The sequence below is a fragment of the Lasioglossum baleicum genome, chromosome 12, assembly GCF_051020765.1.
Source record: "Lasioglossum baleicum chromosome 12, iyLasBale1, whole genome shotgun sequence".
Classification (NCBI taxonomy): domain Eukaryota; kingdom Metazoa; phylum Arthropoda; class Insecta; order Hymenoptera; family Halictidae; genus Lasioglossum; species Lasioglossum baleicum.
In genome coordinates, this window is record NC_134940.1 from 2,878,478 (window position 1) to 2,893,250 (window position 14,773).

Here is a 14,773-nt window from a genome sequence, read left to right on the forward strand (position 1 = left end):
CCCGACGTTGGTAAGGTGGGAAAATGTATCGTAAGGTGGGGTCTCACAAACCCCCCCCCCCCCCCCGAAAATTGTTTTATAGAAATAAATAGCTTTTTCATAAATATAAGATTAGGTATTGCTTAAAACGCAGATCCACCAAATTGAATTTTTATTATTCAAAAATACTTAACAACTGTCACGCGTTGTTACAATGTTACGATCAATCTAAAATCTCTGGGGTCTGTGAGACCCCACCTAACTAACGCCGGGTTAATACGGTAGCGGGGTAGCAAGTCTCTTATTTGATCAGGAAAATTTTTACAATGGAATTCGAGGTCGTCGGAACGCTCACTAATCAGAAATTAATCTGACCGATTTGATTATTCTTTTACAATGTCGCACCTCGGCGAGCATGTGCCGAGATCGCTGTATCAGTGGATTGAGCGTCGCAAGTAGTATAGGCAAGCCACGTGTAAGACAGGTTCGATACGGTGCAGATCAATGGAAATTCGCAGGTGAGTGAATGTGTGCAGGTGTGGTCGAACGCCGCGGTGAATCGACCTTTGAATTCGAGATACGAATACAAACTCTTTTGTTTACCGCGTTCGCAGATCGTTCAGGCTTTGGAGTTTGGAATACTTTAAGCCGGGAGAATTGATTCGGGAAGCGATTCCGATTAGGGCTGTAACTTTCCTTCGAAGGTCGAAGATGTCGAAGCTTCGAAGCTTCGATTTCAGAAACTTCGAAGTTCCGAAGTTTCGAAGTTTCGAAGTTTCGAAGCTTCGAAGTTCGAAGCTTCGAAGCTTCGAAATCTTCGACCTTCGAAGGAAAGTTACAGTCCTACTGAATACGTAAGTTTTGTCAAGCGCCAAGCCTGTCTTGCCTTTCTTTTCATTTAATCCGCGATATCCGATTTCACCGAATTTAATAAAACTCATTAAAATTTTGTTTGCAAAGTATTATTTTTTAAGTACATTCGTGATATGATCCAGAAATTTATTAATAGAATGCACTCTTTTAGATTTAATTTAATTACGAAAAATCAGAACGGAAAGTTCAGTGTCTGTCACCGGTGATTGAAAGTTAATATTTTTATTTATCAAAAATCGTGACATGGTATGGAACTCATAAGTTACAACTTCATACGTTTCGAAGACTTTGAAATTTCGAGCACTTGGAAGACTTCGAAGTTCCCTTCGTTCCTTCGAATCCTTCGAAGCTTCGAAGTTTTCGAAGCTTCGGAAAAGTTACAGCCCTAATTCCGATACCGAGAAAATCGCGTGGAAGGATCAGGAAATTTTTCCATATGATTAACCCTTTGCAATTCCGAAATCGAGACATATCTTTCAATCTAGAAGAATTTTTACATGATTCGCATGAAATTGAACCTGTTTTCTCGTAGATTTGGATTTTTAACCATTTCTACAGTACAGAAGAATCTAGTCATTTCTAAACTGTCGAAGGAATAAATACGTGGGACGTCGTGCGAACAACTGCCAAATCAATTAATGCAGGATTTCATAGAGTAAAGGTGAATTCTTCTCGATCGAAAATTAAATATATAATAAATTTTATGATTTCGGCGCAGGGTTCGATCATTTATAGAAAACCAGCAAATGTGCAATTAATTCAACATGCTTCTCGACGTTTCGATCCTTATGTGGATCATTCTCAAAGAGACATTTTCTTGAACAGGTGTCACCCTATTTCTTGGTAAGGCTTGGTTATGCAGATTCGCGGAAGGGGATGTACGTGTTGCAGAGAGCACGTAGCAGCAGCAGCTAACCGCCACGGCCGCGGATATCCGCGTGTATCCGTGGGATCCTTAATTACATTCGAGACGGTCGATGACGCAACGCGGTGGCGTCTTCGCTTACGTAAATTTTTCGCTCTCGGTGGCCTCATGCCATCGGGGAATCGAGCGATTAAACCGCGTAACAGTAACACGTAAGCTGGCCGCCTCCCTCGCAACGAAACTCCCCGACAGAACTAAAACTGTCGCAAGGACGACGAACGGAGAGACGATTCGATTCGGTACGGTACGGGTTCTGTAAGAGTTCGGCACGGTTCGCTTCTCGGATCTATGCACGACCTTCGGCGTGATTTCTGCTCGAAAAGATCGGACCATCCGCTGACGCACACATGTAACAGCCCGTCTATACATAATGCTGACATAATACCTAGACGCACGGTATCCTGGACCATGTTAAAAAAGAAAATTCTCTGGCCTTGACGGTCGCGAGCTTCCGATTCGTGGAAGCCTGAAGAGAGACGACCACGTTCATGCGAGCCGAGGTTTGCTTAACCCTGCTGAGTTCGCAGTCCGAGGAATTTCTTCACGCTGCAGTGGGAGGCTGAGAAACACAGCTATTTGCTGTAGCAATTTTTACCTAAAGAATCTATTAGGTCGTTCGGAAAGTTATTTCGTTTTTCATGTTATTGCTGGACTGCAGATATTCGTGCAATGTTTTGGGAGTTTTTAGACGAATTTTAGGGAGGTGGAATCAAATAAAATCTGGTTTTCAACGGTAGTGTCCCTTGTTTTTTCGCAAATCTTCAGGTGCCATAAATGCATAAAGATCCGTTTTTTCAACGCTTTTTATGCGGTGCAAATTTCACTTGAAATAAAGTCGCAAAAAGTCGTATAACTCAATTTTTTGCTGCTGCATAAAACAGAGTTTCTACGACCTGAGAAATCGCAAAGAATCATGGAACAAAATGTCATAAAACTTTTTCTAAATGGAAGGACATATATCCGGATTGTTAAATTTGAATTACATGTTCATCTCCGAACGTATTTTAAAGTAATACATAATAACGAAAGAAAACGAAGCGTGAGATGTGTGTTCTAACGTTCCAACGCGCAGATTCATGACATAAATTTCAAACAGCAATGACGAGGCACTAAAATTCTTTTTATCTGTCGATAAACTCCTGGTAGTTTGCCAATAATAATCGGTAATGCTTATTTATCGGCACGGGTATGTTTTAGCTAACAACAAGTACGTATCGTTAAGAACAAGAGAAACGTTTTTCCCCGAATCGATCGATACCGATCGAACGGTATCAAACGCAACTCGGATCCTTCAAAAATCACCGTGTTCTCTCTCTCCCCCTCTCTCTATTTTTCGAGGTCATCTCGACCTCGGCCACGAGGATCATACACGCGCCGTCTCGATTGCGTTGATCGAGGTTATGATCGAACGACGAACCAAATCTTCACTCGACATCGTGTGTCGCGATAACGCGTCCTATCGGAGATCTGGATTCGACGCGATATTTAAATGGCGCATGGCACGGATCGGTCTTCGAATTACGGTAAACAAATTCGCTTCGTGTAAACATTTTTCTGGTTACGGTAAACCGTATAACTGAGCTGTATCGTCTTACCGATAACAATTCAGTACGGAGGAATCACGAAGTAAAATGTTATACTATCGATTTTTAAAAAACTCCTACAATCTTTATCGTTTTACGAGTTTGTATAAATAAATTGAATCTCGTATAAACTCTGATAGGATGGCAATTTTATCCATAATTCGGACGGTGACGTTAGTTCCGAGTTTCGGAGAGAATCGAAAGGCCAGAATAAAAATTTGGAATCGAGAGGATCGACGATCATCATCAATAATCGCGATGGTGAGATCTGTGTAGACCGCATCTCCGGTGTCAAGGTCGCGGCGCGACTGCGGATAAAGTTTCCGCGAAGCGGCCAGGATAATCAAATGAACGTGACGTTGCTCGAGGTTAAGATCTGACGCTCTAAATCCGTACTTGAACTCGGTCCGCTGAATCACGCCGATATCGCGCGGCGTACAAGCGGTTGATAACGGAGATACGCACCACATCGGTACGCATACTCACACGTGTACGGCAGTGCCCACTTTTAACTTTACCACACGCGATCGACCTTTCGACTTCTCATAAACAAACAGAAACAAAGCAGTGTCATATTGTATTCAAGAAAAGAAAACTTTTTTCAATATTTCAACTTCAATTTCAATATCAACTCTTCAACTTTGTTTTCAATTTCAATTTTTCCATTTCAACTTTAATTTCAATTTCAATTTGTTAATTTCAACTCTTCCATTTCAATTTCAACATCAATCTATCCATTTCAACTTCAATTTCAATATCAACTCTTCAACTTTGTTTTCAATTTCAATTTTTCCATTTCAACTTTAATTTCAACTTCAATTTTTCAATTTCATTTCGTTAATTTCACGTCTTCAATTTCAACGTCAATTTTTCAATTTCAACTCTTTAATTTTTCAATTTCAATTCGTTAATTTCAACTCTTCAATTTCAATTTTTCAATTTCAACGTCAATTTCAATATTAACGCTTCAACTTCAACTTCAACTCTTCAATTTACACTAGCAAGTAAACGCTAACGTCTTAGTACGACAGTAATGGCGTTTTAGAGTTATTTAAATTGAAATATCTCGTGAACTACTAACTTTTCGGCATACATGGTTTAGTACATTTTTATAACGAATGTCGAGTTGCATCGATTGATGTATTAAAAAATACCTGATTCCATTTAAAAAAATATCGATGACCTTGAAATCTGATAAAAAAATGACCTCGGAAATGTTTTCCCTTACACCGTTACATGTGGCCCTTCAAACAGTGTAACTTTGTCCTAAGAAGTTTTTTCGTACAACGAAAAGTAACGGAGACGTAAGTGTTCTGTTATCTTCGGACTCACCCTGTTGTATATGTAAAAGAATTTTTGAGAATGTGATCATCAGTTGAATAGCGTTCCTCGTTAGTTTGTCGAGCTGACTTCCGCTTCGAGAAATTAACTTCCGGGTCCGAAACATTGGAAATTTAAGTGAGCGATACACAGAAGCTTGTTTGTGGCTCGTGCGTGTCTACGATTGACGGTAGCTCGTTCCTCCCAGCCGCGGCGCGGCGTGGCGCGGCGGCAGCCGAAGAATCCGTTTAGAGGCGTGCGGTCGCGGTAATCCGCCTCGCCGGCGGAAAAATGCGAGACCGATCGATCACTCTGAGAGAGGACAAGGGCAGACCAGGTTTATGTAATCGCGCCGGCTACGTCAGAGATCGCATGGCAAAAAGATTGAAGCGTCCGTTCGACTGCGAGAGAGCTCTCGGTCGCGATTAGCGCTGGAAAGCAAGGTGTTCTTGACGGTTTTTAAGGACACGAAGGTCAAGGCGCGTACAGAAACTGCTCGCTGGAGCGATCCGATTGGTTGAAAATCGGAAGATCACCTCCAGCAGCGCACGTGACCGTTGTTCGCTCGAGATGATCCTCTTCGGAAATGTCTTTGCTGACGTCGACACTGTCCGACGATCTCGGAGCAACTCATCTTCTTAGTTGATCAGAGACGAGAGCTGTTATTCATTTTTACATAATTTTAGTAAGTCGAAAACTATAGAACTGTATCTTTACACGATTCAAATATACTTACAGTTTTGCAATGAATGCATGAAACAATGGAAACCGCAGCGATCACGAAGAAACATTAAAATCTACGAAAATCTTAGCATTGGTTAACCAGAAATATTACAGTAGTTTTCGAAAGGAATTGATGACGTCGAAGAAACAATACCTGAAGGAAAAAGGTCGATACAATTAACACTTTACCTACCGAAAGCCTATTAATAGGATTTTCAATAATAGTGCTGTGCCAAAAGAAAGCATAGAAATTTTCTTTTACATTGCGATCTTAAATGAAACTATTAGATAACGTTATTGAGGGTAACTTGTTAGTTCACAATAAAAATTACTGTTGCTATTGAAGGTTCCATTAAAAAGTGTTTAGCCATGTACCATAGATTTTTCAAAATTATGCAATAACCGCCGGTCGGTAATGTGTTAAATTGTCGACAACAGAAAAAAATATTTTTCCCGATACAAAGAACACGTTAAATCGCTAATTAAACGAGCAGCGTAGCTTAAATATATTATTGACCAAAAAAGGTCTTGTTTACGGCTGTTTACGGCTGTCATCGGCAAGCGTTCGTGACACGGGCTCGTAAAAAAAACACATTATCGCATTTCCATGCGCGCGGTACAGCCTTAGGGTAACACACGCGATCTTTACGATTTCGCGATCAATCTAGAGCCAATAAAGACCGTTGTCGGTGGAAATTTTGTCGCGGCCGCATCGTTACGAGCAAAGTACAAGAGAGTACGAACATCTAAGATCCGATCTAGATGTCTGTGTGGCTCGCGTGGAGATCAAGCTGAACGATCACGACGTTTGTTGTAATTACCTCGACGCATAACTGGGGAGAGAAGGTGGATAAGCTGAAATGCATTTTTATCAGTGATCCTGGGTCCGGTAAACGGAGATTATGACAACGGATAGCGGTGTTCTCGGGTATCCACGCGGCTCACGACACGCCGAAACTGTCGATCCGTACAAATTTCAAGGCCACGGCTCGTCGCACACGGGAACACGTGCGTCTCCGTCAAGGCCACGCGTCGCATGATCTTCGTGTTCCTTGTCCCGGGGTCCTTGGGACGTGAACGAAATAGGTGCGCGCGGAGGGCAAGAAGACAGAGCTACGCCGGAACGCGATCGCTATAGCGCTTGGCGGATTGATGTGTTGGTGTGTTGGTGAGACCAGGCCGCGAGGCGTGGTTGCCATGAGAGCATTGTCCCGGGTGGGGTGGGGTGACAAAGTTGCTTGAGGGAAGGCAGTATCATTTTTCTATGTTTACATGTTTTTTAAAGAGATTGGGGTGTTTGGAGTGTTTGAAGAGTCACCGCTAAAAATTGCTGTATTATTATTAGACTGCGGATTTTATGCATTCATAACAAAAATTGCTACGTACAATTTAAAGCAGTGGACATATATTTAAAAAGTTTTTTAACATCAACGTATTAGTTTCAGTTGAATAAAATAATTAAAACAAGAAAGACATTTTTATGTAACCCCTCTGTGTCTTGGAATCGACGTAGACCTTTTTTATTTTGCATAAAGATCCGCAGTCTAATTATTATTCAAAATACGTAGCCAATTACTAATTACGGCCGAATCACCGGGTCCAGATGTTTTATATTTCACAATTATTGAAATTATGCAGATGCTTTTAGAAAAGGGTGAATTTGGAGTTCAGAACCTGTATGAGAACCGCAAAAACATTCAAATAAATTTAATCTTGTTATTTTTATGAGGCAACACGTACCGACTATTTTTTTTAAAGTAGGTTTAGTATTCAGTATTGCACGAGGTATTATATAAAATCGTGTAGAATTTATTGCACCCTTAACCGCGCTGCCTCGTCATGATTTCTTTCGCGTACAAAACCATGTAAAACACGAGGCTACATTCCCGAACGTTTCAGCGGTTGATCTTGGATACTGGAGGACGGTCAAAGCGGAGGAATGATTGACCAGGCTCGAAAATCCGCTGCGGAGCGTATCGGATAGCCATCGGAAGTATCGAGGCGTGTAAGTGACAGAGGCTCGTCGCTCTCATCCCCGTCGCGCGGTCGCGATGCTCGAGAATAGTGCATCGTGGTTCGCGGACAGGTCAGCGGTGGTAAGCGGTGCCGATTATAGGCACTCGAGGCAGCGATAGAACATGACTGCTAGCCGATATATCTATACCGTACGACGCGGCGTGGCGCGGCGCGGCGACGTGTCCGCCCCAGCCGCCCGTGACCACGTGGCCTTGTCCTTGTACGATGTCGACGTCGACGTCGAGCACTCTGTGCCACCGACACCCGCCGTCGCGTCGGTCGTCGTGGAACCTTCCTATAACGAGCAACGAGCAACGAGGAGAGGAGACGAGAGACAGATGAGCGTTGCCCCTCTTCATGTCCGCGCGCGCGCGCGCGCGCGCCAGCCGCTCCTCTTTTACGTGTGTGCCGTGTGTTCACCGGTGCTTGGTAACATTCGGAAAAAATGTACCACGCAAATTTTACCAATTTTTAAGGATTTTTGCGTGGCGATGGGTTCTTTCGATTTTTAAGGATTTTTGGATGGATTTTTAGAGTTCATTCAATTTGTCACATTTAATTTTTGACAATCTTCAATTTTCAAGGATTTTTACATGGCGACGAGTTTTTTCAATTTTCCACATCCATCACATTTTCATCGTGAATGCATCAAATCCGCTGTCTACTAATGGAGTTTACTTTATTTAGGGAGAAACAGAAAACAAACACTAATGCGCGCGAAAATGTTAAACAGCCTCTCCGCAATTTTGAGGATTTTTTCCGTCAACGTAAGATCAGAAAGAAAAGTGGTCTCGGATCTAAGGGATCGTCTTTAATGAATCAGGTGTCTCGGTCAGTTTCTTTAGGCATCCAATTTGAGATTCTCCGTATCGGCAGCGCGCGCGAATTGTCCTACTGCGAACGGCCAATTAACGCGGCGTTACTATCAGGTTTACCAGACTAAACGATCCGTTAACTCGAAGAGGACACTCGATAAACTTCTTGGCCGGTCGGTTACGTTTTAACGCGCGGCAATTTGTTGATCGAGCGAACAATCGGCGCCGCCGCCGCGCCGCCATGTGATCTGCATATGCCAATCACGTCGCGTCCCATAGCCGCCGCGCGCCACGCGTGTTCTCTGGAACTTTTTCGTGTTTTTCTTTTTCTCGGGGTTTTCCGCTAATCACGCGCCGTTAGGTTCGGAGGTGGAAGCAAATTACTACTTGATCTCGCCTCTGACGTAATGTTACGCAACCCGGTGAACCAGAGACCGCGATCTTCCGGTATTGAAGACGAAGCTGCGCGCATGCTCTTCGCGATCAGCTACTAAGGAGTTACGTTTCCACGGATTTCATGCATTTATGAGAAAAATTAATAGCTGTGAATTAAAACAGTAAAAAGATCCTGCTATATTATTTCCAAGCAATTAATCATTTTAACCACTACCATTATTCAAAATATTGTTTACATTGTTAAATATGTTGGTTAAATTGCTAAACATTTTCATATCCATAAAAAGGAAAACTCTTCTATCGATCGTATTTGCTGTTAATAAATTTTTTAATGTTTTCGCGGCGCAACGGTTCGATCGTTTATTACGAATTATAAAGCAATTTTGCTAATTGTCAAACAAAAGCAACGTTTTGATATCCTAGTTTGGATCTTCTTCAAGATTTCTTTGAATCGCGTCTGTAAAGTAAAAGTAAAGAAATTATTTTAGGTTGGAATAAATGTTGAATTCTTTAAGAAAGATAATTTTCTATTTCGCTCTCCGGTTTGTCGCGACTCAGCTGGAAAATGTTGATTTCGCGTAAAGATCCGCTGTCTAGCGATCTAACAGCCTAATAGAATTCTGACAACGCAGTTGCAATGATTTCATGACTCGCCGCTCCGCGCCGGGCCGGGCCGGTGAGTCAGAGGATTACGCGGAGCTCTAGTTTCGCGAATCTCTAGCGATCGTGCTCGCTGTGAAATCGGACGGATTTTGGACCAGATATCACGGGACACGTGGCGCGATTTCGGGGATGTGTTCGCTCGATTCGTCCGCGATACGACGCACGCGATGCATCTAAACGGGGAACACGTGAGAACCAGTTCGGATCCAGTCCCCAGTCCCCTTTCCCCTCCTGCTCCGTTGCAGTTGCACCGGCTGGTGGTCGCGCATCGATCGGTCGCCAAGGCCGCGTCTTATTCGGGCAAGGCCAAGGTCGTTGGCTGGCATTGCCGGCGAGTGAAGGTGAGATCGCAATTTCTCGCACGGGGGTTGCGCTTGCGGAAAGTGCGGCCGAGGTCACGGTGATCGAAGCGCATTCTTGGCATTGAGAGACGACGTACCCCACCGCCGCGCCACGCCGCCCGTGGTTGCGTTGGCCAGCCACCCTCTTCCCCCGGAGAAAGCTCTCTCGGTTAGGTGTGATCATCGATGATTAATCGCCTGGATTAATTAACCCCTAAGACTACGCACCGGACGCAGTGTAAGTAATTAGTAGACTGCGGATCTTTATGCAAAATAAATATGTTTGCATTGATTGCAAGACACAGGAGACAAATAACAAATTCATTCTTCTTTTAATTATCTTATCAAGGTGAAACTAATACACTGGTGGCCTTAAATCTTTTTAATACCTCCACTGTTTTAAATTGTACGTGCCCCCATTTTTGTCATAAATGCATAAAACCCGCAGTCTAGTAATTAGTCGAACAACAAGGAATTTATGGCTCGCACTCTCCTCTACGGTTGGTTTTTTTCGCCGGTGTCCTTTCAGCGAACCTGTAGCGCATAAATTGCGAATAACGTTTTTCGAAGATACAACTTCTGAAATAATGCAGTTGTTTTATCAACCCGTTGCCGTATTTTAACGAGTCAGACTCGCGTGACGAAGATTTTTAACAAAGTCTAACGAATATCGATGTTACGCCTTTCTTTTTAAATGAAATAAAATTCGTTCGCAATCAATATTTAAGCATTCGAATAAATGTGCGTGTAGCCATTCAAAAAATATAAATTTTCTTCTCCCTTGCACAACGTTTTCGGGGACACAGACACGTTTCAAACACTGTGACTGTAAAGAAAATGATACGGCAATTTCTCTCAAATTCATATCCATAGAATGAACAAAATGATATACAGAATGGAATTACTCTAGGTCGGAAGTAATGCTTAATGTTCGAGTTTAAATAGCTCCGAGTGCAAAGTGTGAAAAGCTGGTGTTTACCTGGAATGAAATTTTTGTTGCGTTTGATTATCATAGAACAATGTGCACGACGAATACATATTACATAATGCGAGGATACTTGTGCCACTCGCAGGAAGACATATGCATATGCAGGTAATGTTTAATTCGTGTGTAACAAAAATATAAGAAACTCGCATATGGAAATAATTCTATTGACGTCAGCGAACGTGTGCAAATGTACAGAATTTGTTACAGTGTACTTATTTATTCAATTCTTACAAATTGGATAGATATCCTTGCAACTGTATATGTTTATAGGGTATCGATAAGGAAATGGCACGTGGATTAAAATTTGGTGCGTCCTTACTGGGTCGGAACGCGTGCAAAACAAATATTTACAGAGTGGGTGTATAAAGTATTCGTACACCTTTTAAAAACAAATAACTTTTTTATAATTGTACCAAACAACCTGATTTTTTATAATCAATTAGAGGCATTGGATACGTTTACGAAATGATACGCGAAAAAGATTTTCCAAATAATTGTAATTTACAAGGCTAAATGCAAAAATAAAAAAGGCATTTTTTAAAACTTTTTTCTTTGGGCCCTTAATAAAAATTTAAAATATATATTTTGTAGATCGATGTTCGAAATCGGTTGACGCAGGAAAAAACGACACGCATGGAAAGATGAACGATTCTGTTTATTTTAAGCAGAAACTGATCAAAAGTCGTGTGAAACTTCGATTTTCACCATTTTTTAACCACTCGTATGTATGTTAATCGATTTCGATGAAATTTAAAGCATGTGTATAACTAACATAGATCTACAAAACATATATTTTGAATTTTCACATTAAGCCCCCAAATAAAAAAGTTTTAAAAATTGCCTTTCTTATTTCTGCATGTAACCTTGTAAATGATAATTTTTGGAAAATTTCTCTTGCATATCATTTCGTAAACCAATGCTTCTAATTGATTATAAAAATATCAGGTCGTTTGGCACGATTATAAAAAAGTTATTGGTTTTTAAAATGTGTACGAATACTTTGAACACTCACTGTATACTTCTGCATATGCATTTTCAAAGAAACCAGCAAGCTACTTAAACCAATTTAACTGAATGTATTCAGACATTATGCTGACTGGTATTTGCACGCCGTATGCCGTACGCCGTAAGTCATCGGTCACATACCATTTCGGAATAACCATTTGTCATCGCAAACAGACTATTTTTCAGTTTGATTTATCTCTATCTCGAAAAAAATGCAAATACCTTCTAATCTATTCTCGTGCTTTTGTGCTAAGGTAGATTAGTGTTCTTTGAATAATAAGTGATTTAACTTTTTTTCTGGCAATTCGTATTTCCCATTGATGAAAGAAATGCCTTGATGTCGGAATTAAAATTGCATCGAGTATAAAAAGGGTTAACTGCAAAAAGGGCGTCGCGTCGCGTCGGGGAATATGGAAAGGTCACATCCAGAACACTTATTGTTCGGATATCCGGGATAATAGAGGAGTTGTGCAATAATGACCACCTCGGCGATGACATAATAATGGTATTGCAAACAATATTAGTCAATAGGACGTTTCCTGGTTAGATAATGGCAGCGAGGTTACGCGAAAAGAAGCAACGCGCGCGAAGGTGTTGTTAGAGGTTAGAGCTGCTCGAAACCGACTCGTGCCTAATCAGCCTGTAATACAAGACTCAGCCAGTTATGGCTCGTTCGTATAGCACTTCAGCTGTGTGTGTTTCGCCTTCTAATCTTTTAAACCGTTTAGATTTTAACTGGAAGCATTTGTCGCGAGCTTATGGCATCCCTGTTTGGACGCTAATTCTTCACGCAATTCTGTATTTAGCTTGACCTGGCTCGTTTAACTTATTTCACAAATCCAATAAACATTTCATCGATCATTTCCCAGCAAACCATGCCAGAAAAATTACAGAAATATCAATTTTTCAGTTAATTCAATATTTTCTTCTCGAAAAATCGAAATATGTAGTTCGACCGATTACAACGTACGTGTCAATTTAAAAATACATCGTCCTGTTATAAATAATTGGCGTCCTCTTATATGTGCACTATATTGCGACGAATCGACTATTAAAGGAACAAGCTGTAAACATGTTATACATGTATGTAGAAGAAGAAGAATATAAGAAAGGAAGCGTGTTTAAATATGGAAACAAGATAATTGCGAGACAACTTTTTTTTTCTACTTTGGTGTCGAGTCCAGTCGACTATCTAGGATTATCGAAGGCGGAGATCGTTTCTCTTTTTGTTTCATTTGTGGAAGTCGACAGGAGGAATCATCCTGTTTTCGATCACGCCATTTTTGCCCGGGCCTGTACAGCTTTTAAGGTCGACCAGATCTTTTCCCTATTTTCGTCGGTGCTACGAATTCGCGTGGAGAGTCGTAAAAATCGAAGGCCACGACACTATTCCTTTGTATCACACACGCCTCTCTGAAGATTCTTCTTCGAACCACCCGAGAATATCATGCAATAAGTATAATTTTCAATACATATTTATATTAGAAGAATTTCAAAACGCTGTTATATCATTTTGCGACCCATTGAACGTATCAATAAAGGAAATCAATTTCTATGTTACTCCAGTTGGTTGCAAATCAGGTAGAAAATTTTTAATTTGTATAAAGATCCCCTGTCTGATAATTAATATTAGAAATAATCTGCATCAACGATCAGAGTGAGAAGATTCAAATACGAGTCATAGGGAAAGAATTAATTTAGCTATTAACATAGTTAGCTGATAAACATAGTTTATCACCTGTGCAATAGGTTAATAGATATTTATAATAGCGACGAATAAAATGTTTATCTGCGTTTCGAACGTTGACGCAATGTTCACTGGGTATTCGAAGTCTTCATAATTTTTAAGGCCGGCAAGATTTTTTTATCTTAGGCAGTTCTATAAATTCGCGGTAGAACGTCGTAAAAATCGAAGGTCTTGACATTGTTCTTTGTTAGCATGGCAGTCGAAACTGAGAAGCTAAACTTAGGATATTTCCGAACGTATTCGCGCGAAAAAATGAAAATATTTTCCTCTGTTTCGCGTTTTAAGTCGAAATAACTTATTCTGAAAAATTTCATTGTTCACACATTACGCTTGGATATTTTACGATTATTTTCAAATGACCGACTGACCCAATTTTCATAAACGTCATTTGTGCTTTTAAGCACCTCCCTAAGAAACGAAAGTAAAAACGTTCACCTAAACGAGGATCTGAATAAACATCGTCAGTATAATTTTTTGTATCTCGAAACGAGGGTAAATAAAAATTGGGTCATTCCGGTGTCCTTCGTTCGATGTGATTGGACATCGATTTGATTCCACTTTTTGTTTAGAATTTGATCACTGGCTGCGGATTATATGCGTTTATAACAAAAATGAGTAACTGCAATTTCTCACAGTGTAAAGATTGGAAGAATTAAATAGCATCAATATATTACTTTCAACCTAGAAGAATTATTAAAGAAAGGAAAGCGTTGTGAAGTGGCTCCTGTATCTTATAACAAATGCAGACAATTTTTATTTTGCATAAAGATCCGCAGTCTAGTGATCACACACAACCGAGCTAATTTAAAAACAAAAGCCTACAAAGAAGATAATAAAATTGACCAAAGTAAAATGTCCTGTACGATTGAATTCTTATTCTAATTTCATTGAGAGAGAAGATCTGTAATGAAATATGTTTCTGACTAACAACAATTTGTCTCAGGGTATTAATTAAAGCAGCGGTTTCCAACCTGAGAAAAATCAATTTTCATACCGTAATATCTAGAAATAAATAAGACTTGATAGTTTTTAGAACGTGTTTATATTGGGTTGGCAAATAAGTTCGTTCGGTTTTTGTGATTTATATCACTGTAAAAAATCGAACGAACTTATTTGCCAACCCAATACATATTATTAGTATTAGTCGTAGTAGCATAACTGGCCATAAAGGTTGGAAACCGCTGAATTAAAGAGAAGTAGAGCCTGTTAGCGAGTGAATAGCGTTGCGAACAGCCTGTTCGGCGACGTCCCAGTGAAAGGGTTGAATTGACGGAAGTAAAAGCGTGCACCGAACGATCCATCTTTCTTTAAAGAATCCGAGATCCTCGGGAATATAGCAAACGAGCGTGATTTCGTACATATCAAGGCTTGTCTGGCACACAGTCAATAATGCAACCGG